The sequence below is a fragment of the Loxodonta africana genome, chromosome 20, assembly GCF_030014295.1.
Source record: "Loxodonta africana isolate mLoxAfr1 chromosome 20, mLoxAfr1.hap2, whole genome shotgun sequence".
NCBI lineage: Eukaryota > Metazoa > Chordata > Mammalia > Proboscidea > Elephantidae > Loxodonta > Loxodonta africana.
In genome coordinates, this window is record NC_087361.1 from 79,549,767 (window position 1) to 79,571,560 (window position 21,794).

The following is a 21,794-nucleotide window of genomic DNA, read 5'->3' on the forward strand; positions in this document are numbered from 1 at the left end:
CATAGCTACTACCCTTGCCTTGACCAGTTGCCTTAACTAGTACCCGGGCCTTAATTAGTAGTATGAACTTGTACCCTTGCATCAACTAGTAGCCTAAACTAATACGCTTGCCTGAAGTAGTAGCCTTCACTTGTACCTTGCCTTCCTAGTAGCCTTAACTAGTACCCGTCCATTAACTAGTACTCTTAACTAGTACAGTGGCCCTAACTAGTAGCCCGAACTAGTCCCCTTGCCTTAGGTAGTCCCTTTTCCAAACTAGTACCCTTCTTGAGTACCCCTTTTTTTATGGAGTAGGGTATGGTCCAGTAGGGTGTCATAAGGTAGGGTAGCATACGGTAGAACAGAGAAAACAGAATCCAATAGAATAGAAGAGGATAAGTCAGAATAGCTTAGTTTCGTGTAGGGTATGGTAGAGTAGCATAGGATGGAATAGAGAAAAGAGAAAACGAGAATCCAATACCACAGAATCGAAAAGAAGAGATTAGATGAGGAAAGACTAGGGCGGGATAGGGTTCTGTCGAATAGAAGAGCGTAGAATGGTGTGGAATGGAGTCAAATGCAGTCAAACCGAGATGAATCGACTAGAAAAGAGTCGAATAGAGCGGAATAGCACCGAATAGGGACGTATAGGGCTGAGTCGAGCCCAATCGAGCCCGATCAAGTCAAATCGACCAGATTCGAGCTGAATGGAGCTGAATGGAGCTGGAATGAGCCAAATAGAGACACAGAAAATGAGCCAAGCTAGATCGAGCCAAATCGCACCTAATCACACCCTATTGCATCGAATCTCGTCGAAGTCCATCCAATCCCACCAAAACCCATTGAATCTCATGAAATCTCACCGAATCCCGTCCAATTGTGTCCAATCGGGTCGAATCGAATGCAATCGAATTCAATAGAACAGCTTAGAGTAGTGTAGGTTAGGCTGGGATTCAATAGGGTAGGGCACAGAGGAATAGACTAGAGAAGCATAGAGTAGAAGAGAAGAGAATACAAAGAGTAGAATGGAGTAGAGTGGAGTAGAATAGTCAGAGTCGAGTAGTGCAGAATAGAGATGAATAGATCCAATTCGAGCTGAATCGAGTCGAATGGAGAGGAAATGAGACAAATCTCCATGAATCGAATAGATTAGAGTAGAGTAGGGTGGGGGAGAAGAGAATAGAATAGTGTAGAATGGAGTCGAACAGAGTAGAATGGTGTGGAATGGAGTCGAATGGAGCCAAATAGAGACGAATAAAGTAGAAAAGAGTTGAATAGAGCTGAACAGGGCCGGATAAGTTTGGGTCGAGCCTAATGATGCTGAATCGAGCAGAATCGAGCCAAATTGACCCGATTCAAGCCAAATTGAGCTAAATCAAGCCAATTCAAGCCTAATCCCATGGAATCGCCTTGAAAGGCATTGAATCGAATCGATTAGAGTAGAGGAGGGTAGAGTAGGAGGGGTTAGACTAAAACAGAACAGAACACAAGAGAAAGAATCGAATAGAATGAAGTAGAGACGAGTACAGTAGAATAGAGTCCAATAGAGTTGAATAGAGCCAAAGAGAGCTGAATGCAGCCGAATCCACCAAATTCGAGGTGAATCGAGAAGAATCATGTCGAATCGCGTTGAAAAGTGTCGAATCCAATCCAATAGTTTAGTGTAGGGCAGGTAAGATGAGGGTAGGGTAGGGTAGAAAAGAATAGATTAGAATAGACCAGAAAGAATAGAGAAGAGTAGACTAGAGTCAAATCGAGTCAAATCCTGCCGAAAAGAGCCGAATAGAGAGGAAAAGGGCCAAGTCCAACCGAATCGAGTTGAATTCGCACAAAAAGGAGCTGATTCGAGCCGATAGGACCTGAATCAGGTCGAATCCCGTTCAAGTCTGTTGAATAGAATAGAACAGATTGCAGTAGGCTAAGTTAGAGTAGGGTAGGATAGACCAAAATGCAGTAGAACAGAACAGGATAGAAGAGAACTGAAAGACTAGAATAGGGTCGAGTAGTGCAGAGTCTAGAAGAATAGAGTTGAATATTGCCGACTAGAGCAAAATAGAGCCCAAAAGACCCAACGTGATAGAAATCAAGATGAATGGCGCCGAATCCCGCGGAATCATGCTGGATCGCGTCGAATCCCGTTGAATTGCATTGAATCCCATCCATTCAAGTCCAATCCAATCGAATCGATTAGAACAGACTAGAGAAGGGTAGAGTACAAGACAATAGAATAGAGAAGAATACAGTCGGATGGAGTAGAATGGTGTAGAATGGAGTTGAAAAGAGATAATAGAGTTGAGTAGACTCATAGAGCCATATAGAGTTGAATAGAGCCTATTCAAGCTGAATAGAACTGACCAGGGCGAAATGGAGCCGATTAGAACTGAATCGAACCGATGAGAGCCCAAGAGGGATGAATGGAGTGCAACGGAGCCGATTGGAGCCGAATCGCATCGAAATGCGTGGAATCGAATCCAGTGGAATAGATTAGAGTAGGGTTGGTTAAAATAGAGTAGAAGAGAATTGAACACAGTAAAAGAGAATAAAAAGAATACAAGAGAATCGAGTCCAAAAGGTTAGAGCAGAGCAGAATAGTGTAGAGTAGAACAGAGTCGAATAGAGTCGAAGCGAGCCAAATGGAGAAGAAACAAGGCAAATCGCGTTGAATCCCCTCGAACCAATTCCAGTCAATTAGGGTAGGGTAGAGTAAAATAGTGTTGAGTGGAGTAGAATGCTGTGCAACGCAATCGAATGGAGTCGAAAGGAGTAGAAAAGAGCCGAATAGAGCCGAATAGTGCTGAAGAGGGCCGAAGAGGGCCGAATCGAGCTGAATTGAGCTGAATTGAGCCAAATCCAGTAAATCGAGCCTAATGGAGCCGAATTGAGCCTAATCCAGTTGAATCGACACTCTTCGAGCCAAATGGAGCCGAATGGACATGAATCGAACCAATTCGACCTGAATCGTGTCCAAATTCATGGAATCGAATTGAACAGATTAGAGTAGGGGAGGTTCGGGTATGGCAGGGTGGAATAGAGTAGAGTAGCATAGAATAAAACAGAAGAGACTAGAAGAGAACAGAACAATACAGAACGAATACAGAAAATAGTAGGCTAGAGTAGCGTAGAGGGAAACAGAGTAGAGTAGAATAGATTCGAACGGAGCTAAATAGAGCCAAACTGAGCCGAATCGTGTCCAAATGGGTTGAATCCAATCCAATCCAATGGATTAGAATAGAGTAGAGTTGGGTAGCATAGGGTAGGGTAGAATAGAGTAGAATAGAAGAGAACAGCATAGGAAGAAGAAAGAAAATAGAGAAGAGTAGACTAGAGTACGGTAGAGTAGGCTCGTGTATAATAGGGTAGACTCGAATACAGCTGAATAGAGCCGAATGGAGTCGAAATGAGAGGAATCACGTCTAATCGATTCGAGTAAATTAGAGTGGTGTAGGCTAGAGTAGAGCAGAATAGTGTAGAATGGTGTGGAATAAATAGAATGGAGTAGAATGGAGTCAAATAGAGACAAAAAGAGTAGAGAAGAGTCGAATAGAGCAGAATAGGGCCGAAAGAGGCGGAATTGAGCAGAATCGAAGCAATTCAAGCCAAACGAACCGAATAGAGCCAAACGGAATAGAATCGAGCTGATTCAAGCTTAATCACGTCGAATCCCGTTCAATGCATCCAATGCAATCCAAACGTCTAGATTAGAGAAGGGGAGAGGAGGGTGGAATAGAATAGAGTAGAGTAGAGTAGACTAGAAGAGATTAGAACAGAATAGAAGGAATAGAATAGAGTAGAAAAGAGTAGGGTCGAATAGACTCGAATAGAGTCGATTAGAGACGAATAGGCCAAATAGAGACGAATAGAGAAAACAGAGCTGAATGGAGCCGAATAGAGACGTAAAGGAACCATACAGAGCCGATTCGCACCTAATCGAGCTGAATCAAGCAGAATCACGCCGACTGTCACTGAATAGCGTCGAATCACATCGAATCACGTCGAATCGCATCAAATCACATCGTTTTGTGTCGGACCGGGTCGAATCGCTTCGTATCGCATCGGATTGCATCGAATGTCGTCGAATCACGACGAATCACGCCCCATCACGTCCAATAACTTCGAATTGCGTCCAATCTCCTAGAATTCTGCTGAATCACGTCGAATCGTATGGAATCTCGCCTAATCTCTTTGAATCCCGTCAAATGCCTTCGGACCTTGTCGAATCCCGTCAAATCCTGTCCAATCGCGTCGAAGTGAATCGAATTGAATCAAATAGATTCAAGTAGGGTGGGTTTGGGTGCGGTGCAGTAGGGTTGGGTAGGGCAGGATAGAACAGAGTCCAACAGAATAGGAGAGAACAGAACAGAAGAGAAAGAATCCAGCAGAATAGAATAGAGTAGGAAAGAGTCAGATAGTGCAGAACATAGCCGAATTGAGGCGAATGGAGACAAAACAAGATGAATCGCGTTGAATCGCTTCGAATCGGGTCAAATCGAATCCATTCGAATAGATTAGGGTAGGGAAGGGTAGACGAGAATAGAGGAGAATAGTGCAGAATGGTGTGGAATGGATTAGAACGGAGCCGACTCGAGACGAATAGAGTAGAAAAGAGTCGAATAGAGCATAGTTGGGCCGAATAGGGCCAAAGAGGGCCTAATCGAGCAGAATCCAGCAGAATCGATGCCATTGGAGCTGAATGGAGCCAAATGGAGCCCAATCGAACCGACTCGAAGGGAATTGACCTGATTCAAGCCTAATCGGGTCGAATGGCGTGAAAATGCGATGACTCGAACAGAATCAAAGATTAGAGAAGGGGAGGGGAGCGGCTGGGAGGGTAGAACAGAATAGAATAGAACAGTACATAATAGAAGGAAGAGAAGATAGCACAGTACGGTAGAGCAGAGAAGAGTAGAGTCGAATAGAGTGAAATAGTGCAGAATAGAGCTGAATAGAGCCAATTCTAGCCGAATCGAGCCCAATGGAAACAAAAACGTGATGAATCGCGTCGAATAGCGTCCAATCGAATCCATTAGAATGGATTAGAGTAGGGTAGGGTAGGGTAGAACAGAATAGAGTAGAATGGAGTCGAATGGAGTTGCATAGAGAAAACTAGAGTAGAAAAGAGTCGAATCGAGCCGAATAAGGCTGAACCAAGTCGAATTGAGTTGAAACAAGCTGAATCGAAGCGATTCAAGCTGAATCGAGCTGATGGTGCCGAATGAGCCAATTCAAGCCTCATCGCATCCAATCACATTGAAATGCTTTGAATCGAATCCAATTGAATAGATTCGAAAAGGTTAGGGTAGGGTGGTTTTTGCTAGGGTAGACTAGGGTAGACGAAAGTAGACTAGAGTAGAGTAGACAAGAGAAGTCTAGAGTAGTAGCCTAGACAAGACAGCTGGACTAGTCAGACTAGTGGTATAGATCAGTAGGCTAGACAACTAGCCTTGAAGAGTACCCTTGCCCTGACAAGTACCCTAAATTCTGAATCTGAACTAGTCCCCTTGCCTTAACTAGTATCCTGAACTAGTAGCCTTGTCTGAACTAGTACCCTTAACTAGTAGCCTTGCCTTCAGTAATAGTCTTAATGTCTGCCCTTGCCTTACCAGTACCCTGAACTAGTAGCCCTGCCTTAACTAGTACCCTGGCCTTCACCAGTAGCCTTCACTAGTACCCTGGCCTTCACTAGTAGCCTTGCCTCAACTAGTACCCTTCACTAGTACCCTCGCATGAACTAGTTGTCTTAACTAGTACCTGGCCTTCTCAGTCCCCATAAGTCCTACCCTGGCCTTAACCAGCTGCCTTAACTGGTACCCTGGTCTTAACTCGTAGTATTCACTTGTACCCTTGAATCCACTGGTAGCCTAAACTAGTCGTCTTGCCTTAAGTAGTAGCCTTCACTTGGACCTTGCCTGAACTAGTATCCTTAACTAGTACCTGTGCCTTAAGTAGTACTCTGAACTAGTACAGCGGCCATAATGAGTAGCCTGAACTAGTAGCCTTGTCTGAATTAGTACCCTGAACTTGTAGACTTGCTTTAAGTAATAGTCTTAACATCTGCCCTTGCCTTACTAGTACCCTTAACTAGTGGCCAAGCTTTCCCTACTACCCCTAACTAGTAGCCTTGCCTTAACTAGTACCCTTGCCTTAACCAGTTGCCTTAACTAGGACCCTGGCCTTAACTAGAAATATCAACTTGTAAACTTGCATCAAAGAGTAGCCTTAACTAGTACTCTTGCCTTAAGTAGTGGGCTGAACTAGTACTCGTGCCTTAGCTAGTACTCTTAACTAGTATAGTGCCCCTAACTCGTATCCTGAACTAGTAGCCTTCTCTTAACTAGTACCCTTATCTAGTAGCCTTATCTAGTAGCCTTGCCTTCACTGGTACCCTGGCCTTCTCCAGTAGCCTTAACTCAGACCCTGGCCTTCACTGGCAGCCTTTAGTAGTACCCTTAACTAGTACCCTCGCATTCACTAGTAGTCTGAACTAGCACTATGGCCGTATCAGTACCCAGAACTACTACCCTTGCCGTAACCAGTTGCCTTTAGTAGTACCCTGGCCTTAACTAGTAGTATTCACTTGTATTCTTGCATCAACTAGTAGCCTTAACTAGGACTCTTGCCTTAAGCAGTGGCCTGAATTTGTACCTTGCCTTAACTAGCAGCCTTAACTAGCACCCGTGCCTTTACTAGTACTCTTAACTAGTACAGTGCCCCTAACTAGTCTCCTGAACTGGTAGCCTTGTCCTAACTAGTACCCTTAACCAGGAGCCTTGCCTTAAGGAATAGTCTTAATGGCTACCCTTGCCTCAACAAGTCCCCTTAACTAGTACCCTTGCATTAACTAGTAGCCTGGCCTTATCGGTACCCATAACTACTACCCTTGCCTTAACCAGTTGCCTTAACTAGCACCCTGGACTTAGCCAGTAGTATGAACATGTACCCTTGCATCGACTAGTAGACAACACTAGTACTCTTTCCTGAAGTAGTGGCCTAAACTCGTTCCTTGCCTTCCTAGTAGCCTTAACTAGTACTCTGAACTAGTACAGTGGCCCTAACTAGTATTCTGAACTAGAAGCCTTGTGGTAACTAGTACCCCTAACGAGTCACCTTGCCTTAAGGAACAGTCTTAACGTCTACCCTTGCCTTACTAGTCCTCTTAACTAGTAGCCAAACCTTAACTAGTACCCTGAAGTAGTAGCCTTGCATGGACTAGTATCCCAGCCTTAACTAGTACCCTGGCCGTCACTAGGACCCTTGCCTCAACTAGTACCCTGGCATTAACTAGTAGTCTTAACTAGTACCCTGGCCTTATCACTACCCATAGCTACTACCCTTGCCTTGACCAGTTGCCTTAACTAGTACCCGGGCCTTAATTAGTAGTATGAACTTGTACCCTTGCATCAACTAGTAGCCTAAACTAATATGCTTGCCTGAAGTAGTAGCCTTCACTTGTACCTTGCCTTCCTAGTAGCCTTAACTAGTACCCGTCCATTAACTAGTACTCTTAACTAGTACAGTGGCCCTAACTAGTAGCCCGAACTAGTCCCCTTGCCTTAGGTAGTCCCTTTTCCAAACTAGTACCCTTCTTGAGTACCCATTTTTTATGGAGTAGGGTACGGTCCAGTAGGGTGTCATAAGGTAGGGTAGCATACGGTAGAACAGAGAAAACAGAATCCAATAGAATAGAAGAGGATAAGTCAGGATAGCTTAGTTTCGTGTAGGGTATGGTAGAGTAGCATAGGATGGAATAGAGAAAAGAGAAAACGAGAATCCAATACAACAGAATCGAAAAGAAGAGACTAGATGAGGAAAGACTAGGGCAGGATAGGGTTCTGTCGAATAGAAGAGCGTAGAATGGTGTGGAATGGAGTCAAATGCAGTCAAACCGAGATGAATCGACTAGAAAAGAGTCGAATAGAGCGGAATAGCACCGAATAGGGACGTATAGGGCTGAGTCGAGCCCAATCGAGCCCAATCGAGCCCGATCAAGTCAAATCGACCAGATTCGAGCTGAATGGAGCTGAATGGAGCTGGAATGAGCCAAATAGAGACACAGAAAATGAGCCAAGCTAGATCGAGCCAAATCGCACCTAATCACATCCTATTGCATCGAATCTCGTCGAAGTCCATCCAATCCCACCAAAACCCATTGAATCTCATGAAATCTCACCGAATCCCGTCCAATTGTGTCCAATCGGGTCGAATCGAATGCAATCGAATTCAATAGAACAGCTTAGAGTAGTGTAGGTTAGGCTGGGATTCAATAGGGTAGGGCACAGAGGAATAGACTAGAGAAGCATAGAGTAGAAGAGAAGAGAATACAAAGAGTAGAATGGAGTAGAGTGGAGTAGAATAGTCAGAGTCGAGTAGTGCAGAATAGAGATGAATAGATCCAATTCGAGCTGAATCGAGTCGAATGGAGAGGAAATGAGACAAATCTCCATGAATCGAATAGATTAGAGTAGAGTAGGGTGGGGGAGAAGAGAATAGAATAGTGTAGAATGGAGTCGAACAGAGTAGAATGGTGTGGAATGGAGTCGAATGGAGCCAAATAGAGACGAATAAAGTAGAAAAGAGTTGAATAGAGCTGAACAGGGCCGGATAAGTTTGGGTCGAGCCTAATGATGCTGAATCGAGCAGAATCGAGCCAAATTGACCCGATTCAAGCCAAATCGAGCTAAATCAAGCCAATTCAAGCCTAATCCCATGGAATCGCCTTGAAAGGCATTGAATCGAATCGATTAGAGTAGAGGAGGGTAGAGTAGGAGGGGTTAGACTAAAACAGAACAGAACACAAGAGAAAGAATCGAATAGAATGAAGTAGAGACGAGTACAGTAGAATAGAGTCCAATAGAGTTGAATAGAGCCAAAGAGAGCTGAATGCAGCCGAATCCACCAAATTCGAGGTGAATCGAGAAGAATCATGTCGAATCGCGTTGAAAAGTGTCGAATTCAATCCAATAGTTTAGTGTAGGGCAGGTAAGATGAGGGTAGGGTAGGGTAGAAAAGAATAGATTAGAATAGACCAGAAAGAATAGAGAAGAGTAGACTAGAGTCAAATCGAGTCAAATCCTGCCGAAAAGAGCCGAATAGAGAGGAAAAGGGCCAAGTCCAACCGAATCGAGTTGAATTCGCACAAAAAGGAGCTGATTCGAGCCGATAGGACCTGAATCAGGTCGAATCCCGTTCAAGTCTGTTGAATAGAATAGAACAGATTGCAGTAGGCTAAGTTAGAGTAGGGTAGGATAGACCAAAATGCAGTAGAACAGAACAGGATAGAAGAGAACTGAAAGACTAGAATAGGGTCGAGTAGTGCAGAGTCTAGAAGAATAGAGTTGAATATTGCCGACTAGAGCAAAATAGAGCCCAAAAGACCCAACGTGATAGAAATCAAGATGAATGGCGCCGAATCCCGCGGAATCATGCTGGATCGCGTCGAATCCCGTTGAATTGCATTGAATCCCATCCATTCAAGTCCAATCCAATCGAATCGATTAGAACAGACTAGAGAAGGGTAGAGTACAAGACAATAGAATAGAGAAGAATACAGTCGGATGAAGTAGAATGGTGTAGAATGGAGTTGAAAAGAGATAATAGAGTTGAGTAGACTCATAGAGCCATATAGAGTTGAATAGAGCCTATTCAAGCTGAATAGAACTGACCAGGGCGAAATGGAGCCGATTAGAACTGAATCGAACCGATGAGAGCCCAAGAGGGATGAATGGAGTGCAACGGAGCCGATTGGAGCCGAATCGCATCGAAATGCGTGGAATCGAATCCAGTGGAATAGATTAGAGTAGGGTTGGTTAAAATAGAGTAGAAGAGAATTGAACACAGTAAAAGAGAATAAAAGGAATACAAGAGAATCGAGTCCAAAAGGTTAGAGCAGAGCAGAATAGTGTAGAGTAGAACAGAGTCGAATAGAGTCGAAGCGAGCCAAATGGAGAAGAAACAAGGCAAATCGCGTTGAATCCCCTCGAACCAATTCCAGTCAATTAGGGTAGGGTAGAGTAAAATAGTGTTGAGTGGAGTAGAATGCTGTGCAACGCAATCGAATGGAGTCGAAAGGAGTCGAAAAGAGCCGAATAGAGCCGAATAGTGCTGAAGAGGGCCGAAGAGGGCCGAATCGAGCTGAATTGAGCCAAATCCAGTAAATCGAGCCTAATGGAGCCTAATCCAGTTGAATCGACACTCTTCGAGCCAAATGGAGCCGAATGGACATGAATCGAACCAATTCGACCTGAATCGTGTCCAAATTCATGGAATCGAATTGAACAGATTAGAGTAGGGGAGGTTCGGGTATGGCAGGGTGGAATAGAGTAGAGTAGCATAGAATAAAACAGAAGAGACTAGAAGAGAACAGAACAATACAGAACGAATACAGAAAATAGTAGGCTAGAGTAGCGTAGAGGGAAACAGAGTAGAGTAGAATAGATTCGAACGGAGCTAAATAGAGCCAAACTGAGCCGAATCGTGTCCAAATGGGTTGAATCCAATCCAATCCAATGGATTAGAATAGAGTAGAGTTGGGTAGCATAGGGTAGGGTAGAATAGAGTAGAATAGAAGAGAACAGCATAGGAAGAAGAAAGAAAATAGAGAAGAGTAGACTAGAGTACGGTAGAGTAGGCTCGTGTATAATAGGGTAGACTCGAATACAGCTGAATAGAGCCGAATGGAGTCGAAATGAGAGGAATCACGTCTAATCGATTCGAGTAAATTAGAGTGGTGTAGGCTAGAGTAGAGCAGAATAGTGTAGAATGGTGTGGAATAAATAGAATGGAGTAGAATGGAGTCAAATAGAGACAAAAAGAGTAGAGAAGAGTCGAATAGAGCAGAATAGGGCCGAAAGAGGCGGAATTGAGCAGAATCGAAGCAATTCAAGCCAAACGAACCGAATAGAGCCAAACGGAATAGAATCGAGCTGATTCAAGCTTAATCACGTCGAATCCCGTTCAATGCATCCAATGCAATCCAAACGTCTAGATTAGAGAAGGGGAGAGGAGGGTGGAATAGAATAGAGTAGAGTAGACTAGAAGAGATTAGAACAGAATAGAAGGAATAGAATAGAGTAGAAAAGAGTAGGGTCGAATAGACTCGAATAGAGTCGATTAGAGACGAATAGGCCAAATAGAGACGAATAGAGAAAACAGAGCTGAATGGAGCCGAATAGAGACGTAAAGGAGCCATACAGAGCCGATTCGCACCTAATCGAGCTGAATCAAGCAGAATCACGCCGACTGTCACTGAATAGCGTCGAATCACATCGAATCACGTCGAATCGCATCAAATCACATCGTTTTGTGTCGGACCGGGTCGAATCGCTTCGTATCGCATCGGATTGCATCGAATGTCGTCGAATCACGACGAATCACGCCCCATCACGTCCAATAACTTCGAATTGCGTCCAATCTCCTAGAATTCTGCTGAATCACGTCGAATCGTATGGAATCTCGCCTAATCTCTTTGAATCCCGTCAAATGCCTTCGGACCTTGTCGAATCCCGTCAAATCCTGTCCAATCGCGTGGAAGTGAATCGAATTGAATCAAATAGATTCAAGTAGGGTGGGTTTGGGTGCGGTGCAGTAGGGTTGGGTAGGGCAGGATAGAACAGAGTCCAACAGAATAGGAGAGAACAGAACAGAAGAGAAAGAATCCAGCAGAATAGAATAGAGTAGAAAAGAGTCAGATAGTGCAGAACATAGCCGAATTGAGGCGAATGGAGACAAAACAAGATGAATCGCGTTGAATCGCTTCGAATCGGGTCAAATCGAATCCATTCGAATAGATTAGGGTAGGGAAGGGTAGACGAGAATAGAGGAGAATAGTGCAGAATGGTGTGGAATGGATTAGAACGGAGCCGACTCGAGACGAATAGAGTAGAAAAGAGTCGAATAGAGCATAGTTGGGCCGAATAGGGCCAAAGAGGGCCTAATCGAGCAGAATCCAGCAGAATCGATGCCATTGGAGCTGAATGGAGCCAAATGGAGCCCAATCGAACCGACTCGAAGCGAATTGACCTGATTCAAGCCTAATCGGGTCGAATGGCGTGAAAATGCGATGACTCGAACGGAATCAAAGATTAGAGAAGGGGAGGGGAGCGGCTGGGAGGGTAGAACAGAATAGAATAGAACAGTACATAATAGAAGGAAGAGAAGATAGCACAGTACGGTAGAGCAGAGAAGAGTAGAGTCGAATAGAGTGAAATAGTGCAGAATAGAGCTGAATAGAGCCAATTCTAGCCGAATCGAGCCCAATGGAAACAAAACGTGATGAATCGCGTCGAATAGCGTCCAATCGAATCCATTAGAATAGATTAGAGTAGGGTAGGGTAGGGTAGAACAGAATAGAGTAGAATGGAGTCGAATGGAGTTGCATAGAGAAAACTAGAGTAGAAAAGAGTCGAATCGAGCCGAATAAGGCTGAACCAAGTCGAATTGAGTTGAAACAAGCTGAATCGAAGCGATTCAAGCTGAATCGAGCTGATGGTGCCGAATGAGCCGATTCAAGCCTCATCGCATCCAATCACATTGAAATGCTTTGAATCGAATCCAATTGAATAGATTCGAAAAGGTTAGGGTAGGGTGGTTTTTGCTAGGGTAGACTAGGGTAGACGAAAGTAGACTAGAGTAGAGTAGACAAGAGAAGTCTAGACTAGTAGCCTAGACAAGACAGCTGGACTAGTCAGACTAGTGGTATAGATCAGTAGGCTAGACAACTAGCCTTGAAGAGTACCCTTGCCCTGACAAGTACCCTAAATTCTGAATCTGAACTAGTCCCCTTGCCTTAACTAGTATCCTGAACTAGTAGCCTTGTCTGAACTAGTACCCTTAACTAGTAGCCTTGCCTTCAGTAATAGTCTTAATGTCTGCCCTTGCCTTACCAGTACCCTGAACTAGTAGCCCTGCCTTAACTAGTACCCTGGCCTTCACCAGTAGCCTTCACTAGTACCCTGGCCTTCACTAGTAGCCTTGCCTCAACTAGTACCCTTCACTAGTACCCTCGCATGAACTAGTTGTCTTAACTAGTACCTGGCCTTCTCAGTCCCCATAAGTCCTACCCTGGCCTTAACCAGCTGCCTTAACTGGTACCCTGGTCTTAACTCGTAGTATTCACTTGTACCCTTGAATCCACTGGTAGCCTAAACTAGTCGTCTTGCCTTAAGTAGTAGCCTTCACTTGGACCTTGCCTGAACTAGTATCCTTAACTAGTACCTGTGCCTTAAGTAGTACTCTGAACTAGTACAGTGGCCATAACGAGTAGCCTGAACTAGTAGCCTTGTCTGAATTAGTACCCTGAACTAGTAGCCTTGCATTAAGTAATAGTCTTAACGTCTGCCCTTGCCCTCCTAGTACCCTTAACTAGTAGCCAAGCCTTCACTACTACCCCTAACTAGTAGCCTTGCCTTAACTAGTAGCCTTGCCTTAACCAGTTGCCTTAACTAGGACCCTGGCCTTAACTAGAAGTATCAACTTGTAAACTTGCATCAGAGTAGCCTTAACTAGGACTCTTGCCTTAAGTAGTGGGCTGAACTAGTACTCGTGCCTTAGCTAGTACTCTTAACTAGTACAGTGCCCCTAACTCGTATCCTGAACTAGTAGCCTTCTCTTAACTAGTACCCTTACCTAGTAGCCTTGCCTTCACTGGTACCCTGGCCTTCTCCAGTAGCCTTATCTCAGACCCTGGCCTTCACTGGCAGCCTTAACTAGTACCCTTAACTAGTACCCTCGCATTCACTAGTAGTCTGAACTAGTACCCTGGCCGTATCAGTACCCAGAACTACTACCCTTGCCGTAACCAGTTGCCTTAACTAGGACCCTGGCCTTAACTAGTAGTATTCACTTGTATTCTTGCATCAACTAGTAGCCTTAACTAGGACTCTTGCCTTAAGCAGTGGCCTGAATTTGTACCTTGCCTTAACTAGCAGCCTTAACTAGCACCCGTGCCTTTACTAGTACTCTTAACTAGTACAGTGCCCCTAACTAGTCTCCTGAACTGGTAGCCTTGTCCTAACTAGTACCTTTAACCAGGAGCCTTGCCTTAAGGAATAGTCTTAATGGCTACCCTTGCCTCAACAAGTCCCCTTAACTAGTACCCTTGCATTAACTAGTAGCCTGGCCTTATCAGTACCCATAACTACTACCCTTGCCTTAACCAGTTGCCTTAACTAGCACCCTGGACTTAGCCAGTAGTATTCACATGTACCCTTGCATCGACTAGTCGACAACACGAGTACTCTTGCCTGAAGTAGTGGCCTAAACTCGTTCCTTGCCTTCCTAGTAGCCTTAACTAGTACTCTGAACTAGTACAGTGGCCCTAACTAGTATTCTGAACTAGAAGCCTTGTGGTAACTAGTACCCCTAACGAGTCACCTTGCCTTAAGGAACAGTCTTAACGTCTACCCTTGCCTTACTAGTCCTCTTAACTAGTAGCCAAACCTTAACTAGTACCCTGAAGTAGTAGCCTTGCATGGACTAGTAGCCCAGCCTTAACTAGTACCCTGGCCGTCACTAGGACCCTTGCCTCAACTAGTACCCTGGCATTAACTAGTAGTCTTAACTAGTACCCTGGCCTTATCGCTACCCATAGCTACTACCCTTGCCTTGACCAGTTGCCTTAACTAGTACCCGGGCCTTAATTAGTAGTATGAACTTGTACCCTTGCATCAACTAGTAGCCTAAACTAATACGCTTGCCTGAAGTAGTAGCCTTCACTTGTACCTTGCCTTCCTAGTAGCCTTAACTAGTACCCGTCCATTAACTAGTACTCTTAACTAGTACAGTGGCCCTAACTAGTAGCCCGAACTAGTCCCCTTGCCTTAGGTAGTCCCTTTTCCAAACTAGTACCCTTCTTGAGTACCCCTTTTTTTATGGAGTAGGGTATGGTCCAGTAGGGTGTCATAAGGTAGGGTAGCATACGGTAGAACAGAGAAAACAGAATCCAATAGAATAGAAGAGGATAAGTCAGGATAGCTTAGTTTCGTGTAGGGTATGGTAGAGTAGCATAGGATGGAATAGAGAAAAGAGAAAACGAGAATCCAATACAACAGAATCGAAAAGAACAGACTAGATGAGGAAAGACTAGGGCGGGATAGGGTTCTGTCGAATAGAAGAGCGTAGAATGGTGTGGAATGGAGTCAAATGCAGTCAAACCGAGATGAATAGACTAGAAAAGAGTCGAATAGAGCGGAATAGCACCGAATAGGGACGTATAGGGCTGAGTCGAGCCCAATCGAGCCCAATCGAGCCCGATCAAGTCAAATCGACCAGATTCGAGCTGAATGGAGCTGGAATGAGCCAAATAGAGACACAGAAAATGAGCCAAGCTAGATCGAGCCAAATCGCACCTAATCACATCCTATTGCATCGAATCTCGTCGAAGTCCATCCAATCCCACCAAAACCCATTGAATCTCATGAAATCTCACCGAATCCCGTCCAATTGTGTCCAATCGGGTCGAATCGAATGCAATCGAATTCAATAGAACAGCTTAGAGTAGTGTAGGTTAGGCTGGGATTCAATAGGGTAGGGCACAGAGGAATAGACTAGAGAAGCATAGAGTAGAAGAGAAGAGAATACAAAGAGTAGAATGGAGTAGAGTGGAGTAGAATAGTCAGAGTCGAGTAGTGCAGAATAGAGATGAATAGATCCAATTCGAGCTGAATCGAGTCGAATGGAGAGGAAATGAGACAAATCTCCATGAATCGAATAGATTAGAGTAGAGTAGGGTGGGGGAGAAGAGAATAGAATAGTGTAGAATGGAGTCGAACAGAGTAGAATGGTGTGGAATGGAGTCGAATGGAGCCAAATAGAGACGAATAAAGTAGAAAAGAGTTGAATAGAGCTGAACAGGGCCGGATAAGTTTGGGTCGAGCCTAATGATGCTGAATCGAGCAGAATCGAGCCAAATTGACCCGATTCAAGCCAAATCGAGCTAAATCAAGCCAATTCAAGCCTAATCCCATGGAATCGCCTTGAAAGGCATTGAATCGAATCGATTAGAGTAGAGGAGGGTAGAGTAGGAGGGGTTAGACTAAAACAGAACAGAACACAAGAGAAAGAATCGAATAGAATGAAGTAGAGACGAGTACAGTAGAATAGAGTCCAATAGAGTTGAATAGAGCCAAAGAGAGCTGAATGCAGCCGAATCCACCAAATTCGAGGTGAATCGAGAAGAATCATGTCGAATCGCGTTGAAAAGTGTCGAATTCAATCCAATAGTTTAGTGTAGGGCAGGTAAGATGAGGGTAGGGTAGGGTAGAAAAGAATAGATTAGAATAGACCAGAAAGAATAGAGAAGAGTAGACTAGAGTCAAATCGAGTCAAATCCTGCCGAAAAGAGCCGAATAGAGAGGAAAAGGGCCAAGTCCAACCGAATCGAGTTGAATTCGCACAAAAAGGAGCTGATTCGAGCCGATAGGACCTGAATCAGGTCGAATCCCGTTCAAGTCTGTTGAATAGAATAGAACAGATTGCAGTAGGCTAAGTTAGAGTAGGGTAGGATAGACCAAAATGCAGTAGAAGAGAACAGGATAGAAGAGAACTGAAAGACTAGAATAGGGTCGAGTAGTGCAGAGTCTAGAAGAATAGAGTTGAATATTGCCGACTAGAGCAAAATAGAGCCCAAAAGACCCAACGTGATAGAAATCAAGATGAATGGCGCCGAATCCCGCGGAATCATGCTGGATCGCGTCGAATCCCGTTGAATTGCATTGAATCCCATCCATTCAAGTCCAATCCAATCGAATCGATTAGAACAGACTAGAGAAGGGTAGAGTACAAGACAATAGAATAGAGAAGAATACAGTCGGATGAAGTAGAATGGTGTAGAATGGAGTTGAAAAGAGATAATAGAGTTGAGTAGACTCATAGAGCCATATAGAGTTGAATAGAGCCTATTCAGGCTGAATAGAACTGACCAGGGCGAAATGGAGCCGATTAGAACTGAATCGAACCGATGAGAGCCCAAGAGGGATGAATGGAGTGCAACGGAGCCGATTGGAGCCGAATCGCATCGAAATGCGTGGAATCGAATCCAGTGGAATAGATTAGAGTAGGGTTGGTTAAAATAGAGTAGAAGAGAATTGAACACAGTAAAAGAGAATAAAAGGAATACAAGAGAATCCAGTCCAAAAGGTTAGAGCAGAGCAGAATAGTGTAGAGTAGAACAGAGTCGAATAGAGTCGAAGCGAGCCAAATGGAGAAGAAACAAGGCAAATCCCGTTGAATCCCCTCGAACCAATTCCAGTCAATTAGGGCAGGGTAGAGTAAAATAGTGTTGAGTGGAGTAGAATGCTGTGCAACGCAATCGAATGGAGTCGAAAGGAGTAGAAAAGAGCCGAATAGAGCCGAATAGTGCTGAAGAGGGCCGAAGAGGGCCGAATCGAGCTGAATTGAGCCAAATCCAGTAAATCGAGCCTAATGGAGCCGAATTGAGCCTAATCCAGTTGAATCGACACTCTTCGAGCCAAATGGAGCCGAATGGACATGAATCGAACCAATTCGACCTGAATCGTGTCCAAATTCATGGAATCGAATTGAACAGATTAGAGTAGGGGAGGTTCGGGTATGGCAGGGTGGAATAGAGTAGAGTAGCATAGAATAAAACAGAAGAGACTAGAAGAGAACAGAACAATACAGAACGAATACAGAAAATAGTAGGCTAGAGTAGCGTAGAGGGAAACAGAGTAGAGTAGAATAGATTCGAACGGAGCTAAATAGAGCCAAACTGAGCCGAATCGTGTCCAAATGGGTTGAATCCAATCCAATCCAATGGATTAGAATAGAGTAGAGTTGGGTAGCATAGGGTAGGGTAGAATAGAGTAGAATAGAAGAGAACAGCATAGGAAGAAGAAAGAAAATAGAGAAGAGTAGACTAGAGTACGGTAGAGTAGGCTCGTGTATAATAGGGTAGACTCGAATACAGCTGAATAGAGCCGAATGGAGTCGAAATGAGAGGAATCACGTCTAATCGACTCGAGTAAATTAGAGTGGTGTAGGCTAGAGTAGAGCAGAATAGTGTAGAATGGTGTGGAATAAATAGAATGGAGTAGAATGGAGTCAAATAGAGACAAAAAGAGTAGAGAAGAGTCGAATAGAGCAGAATAGGGCCGAAAGAGGCGGAATTGAGCAGAATCGAAGCAATTCAAGCCAAACGAACCGAATAGAGCCAAACGGAATAGAATCGAGCTGATTCAAGCTTAATCACGTCGAATCCCGTTCAATGCATCCAATGCAATCCAAACGTCTAGATTAGAGAAGGGGAGAGGAGGGTGGAATAGAATAGAGTAGAGTAGACTAGAAGAGATTAGAACAGAATAGAAGGAATAGAATAGAGTAGAAAAGAGTAGGGTCGAATAGACTCGAATAGAGTCGATTAGAGACGAATAGGCCAAATAGAGACGAATAGAGAAAACAGAGCTGAATGGAGCCGAATAGAGACGTAAAGGAGCCATACAGAGCCGATTCGCACCTAATCGAGCTGAATCAAGCAGAATCACGCCGACTGTCACTGAATAGCGTCGAATCACATCGAATCACGTCGAATCGCATCAAATCACATCGTTTTGTGTCGGACCGGGTCGAATCGCTTCGTATCGCATCGGATTGCATCGAATGTCATCGAATCACGACGAATCACGCCCCATCACGTCCAATAACTTCGAATTGCGTCCAATCTCCTAGAATTCTGCTGAATCACGTCGAATCGTATGGAATCTCGCCTAATCTCTTTGAATCCCGTCAAATGCCTTCGGACCTTGTCGAATCCCGTCGAATCCTGTCCAATCGCGTCGAAGTGAATCGAATTGAATCAAATAGATTCAAGTAGGGTGGGTTTGGGTGCGGTGCAGTAGGGTTGGGTAGGGCAGGATAGAACAGAGTCCAACAGAATAGGAGAGAACAGAACAGAAGAGAAAGAATCCAGCAGAATAGAATAGAGTAGAAAAGAGTCAGATAGTGCAGAACATAGCCGAATTGAGGCGAATGGAGACAAAACAAGATGAATCGCGTTGAATCGCTTCGAATCGGGTCAAATCGAATCCATTCGAATAGATTAGGGTAGGGAAGGGTAGACGAGAATAGAGGAGAATAGTGCAGAATGGTGTGGAATGGATTAGAACGGAGCCGACTCGAGACGAATAGAGTAGAAAAGAGTCGAATAGAGCATAGTTGGGCCGAATAGGGCCAAAGAGGGCCTAATCGAGCAGAATCCAGCAGAATCGATGCCATTGGAGCTGAATGGAGCCAAATGGAGCCCAATCGAACCGACTCGAAGCGAATTGATCTGATTCAAGCCTAATCGGGTCGAATGGCGTGAAAATGCGATGACTCGAACAGAATCAAAGATTAGAGAAGGGGAGGGGAGCGGCTGGGAGGGTAGAACAGAATAGAATAGAACAGTACATAATAGAAGGAAGAGAAGATAGCACAGTACGGTAGAGCAGAGAAGAGTAGAGTCGAATAGAGTGAAATAGTGCAGAATAGAGCTGAATAGAGCCAATTCTAGCCGAATCGAGCCCAATGGAAACAAAACGTGATGAATCGCGTCGAATAGCGTCCAATCGAATCCATTAGAATAGATTAGAGTAGGGTAGGGTAGGGTAGGGTAGAACAGAATAGAGTAGAATGGAGTCGAATGGAGTTGCATAGAGAAAACTAGAGTAGAAAAGAGTCGAATCGAGCCGAATAAGGCTGAACCAAGTCGAATTGAGTTGAAACAAGCTGAATCGAAGCGATTCAAGCTGAATCGAGCTGATGGTGCCGAATGAGCCGATTCAAGCCTCATCGCATCCAATCACATTGAAATGCTTTGAATCGAATCCAATTGAATAGATTCGAAAAGGTTAGGGTAGGGTGGTTTTTGCTAGGGTAGACTAGGGTAGACGAAAGTAGACTAGAGTAGAGTAGACAAGAGAAGTCTAGACTAGTAGCCTAGACAAGACAGCTGGACTAGTCAGACTAGTGGTATAGATCAGTAGGCTAGACAACTAGCCTTGAAGAGTACCCTTGCCCTGACAAGTACCCTAAATTCTGAATCTGAACTAGTCCCCTTGCCTTAACTAGTATCCTGAACTAGTAGCCTTGTCTGAACTAGTACCCTTAACTAGTAGCCTTGCCTTCAGTAATAGTCTTAATGTCTGCCCTTGCCTTACCAGTACCCTGAACTAGTAGCCCTGCCTTAACTAGTACCCTGGCCTTCACCAGTAGCCTTCACTAGTACCCTGGCCTTCACTAGTAGCCTTGCCTCAACTAGTACCCTTCACTAGTACCCTCGCATGAACTAGTTGTCTTAACTAGTACCTGGCCTTCTCAGTCCCCATAAGTCCTACCCTGGCCTTAACCAGCTGCCTTAACTGGTACCCTGGTCTTAACTCGTAGTATTCACTTGTACCCTTGAATCCACTGGTAGCCTAAACTAGTCGTCTTGCCTTAAGTAGTAGCCTTCACTTGGACCTTGCCTGAACTAGTATCCTTAACTAGTACCTGTGCCTTAAGTAGTACTCTGAACTAGTACAGTGGCCATAACGAGTAGCCTGAACTAGTAGCCTTGTCTGAATTAGTACCCTGAACTAGTAGCCTTGCTTTAAGTAATAGTCTTAACGTCTGCCCTTGCCTTCCTAGTACCCTTAACTAGTAGCCAAGCCTTCACTACTACCCCTAACTAGTAGCCTTGCCTTAACTAGTAGCCTTGCCTTAACCAGTTGCCTTAACTAGGACCCTGGCCTTAACTAGAAGTATCAACTTGTAAACTTGCATCAGAGTAGCCTTAACTAGGACTCTTGCCTTAAGTAGTGGGCTGAACTAGTACTCGTGCCTTAGCTAGTACTCTTAACTAGTACAGTGCCCCTAACTCGTATCCTGAACTAGTAGCCTTCTCTTAACTAGTACCCTTACCTAGTAGCCTTGCCTTCACTGGTACCCTGGCCTTCTCCAGTAGCCTTATCTCAGACCCTGGCCTTCACTGGCAGCCTTAACTAGTACCCTTAACTAGTACCCTCGCATTCACTAGTAGTCTGAACTAGTACCCTGGCCGTATCAGTACCCAGAACTACTACCCTTGCCGTAACCAGTTGCCTTAACTAGGACCCTGGCCTTAACTAGTAGTATTCACTTGTATTCTTGCATCAACTAGTAGCCTTAACTAGGACTCTTGCCTTAAGCAGTGGCCTGAATTTGTACCTTGCCTTAACTAGCAGCCTTAACTAGCACCCGTGCCTTTACTAGTACTCTTAACTAGTACAGTGCCCCTAACTAGTCTCCTGAACTGGTAGCCTTGTCCTAACTAGTACCTTTAACCAGGAGCCTTGCCTTAAGGAATAGTCTTAATGGCTACCCTTGCCTCAACAAGTCCCCTTAACTAGTACCCTTGCATTAACTAGTAGCCTGGCCTTATCAGTACCCATAACTACTACCCTTGCCTTAACCAGTTGCCTTAACTAGCACCCTGGACTTAGCCAGTAGTATTCACATGTACCCTTGCATCGACTAGTCGACAACACGAGTACTCTTGCCTGAAGTAGTGGCCTAAACTCGTTCCTTGCCTTCCTAGTAGCCTTAACTAGTACTCTGAACTAGTACAGTGGCCCTAACTAGTATTCTGAACTAGAAGCCTTGTGGTAACTAGTACCCCTAACGAGTCACCTTGCCTTAAGGAACAGTCTTAACGTCTACCCTTGCCTTACTAGTCCTCTTAACTAGTAGCCAAACCTTAACTAGTACCCTGAAGTAGTAGCCTTGCATGGACTAGTAGCCCAGCCTTAACTAGTACCCTGGCCGTCACTAGGACCCTTGCCTCAACTAGTACCCTGGCATTAACTAGT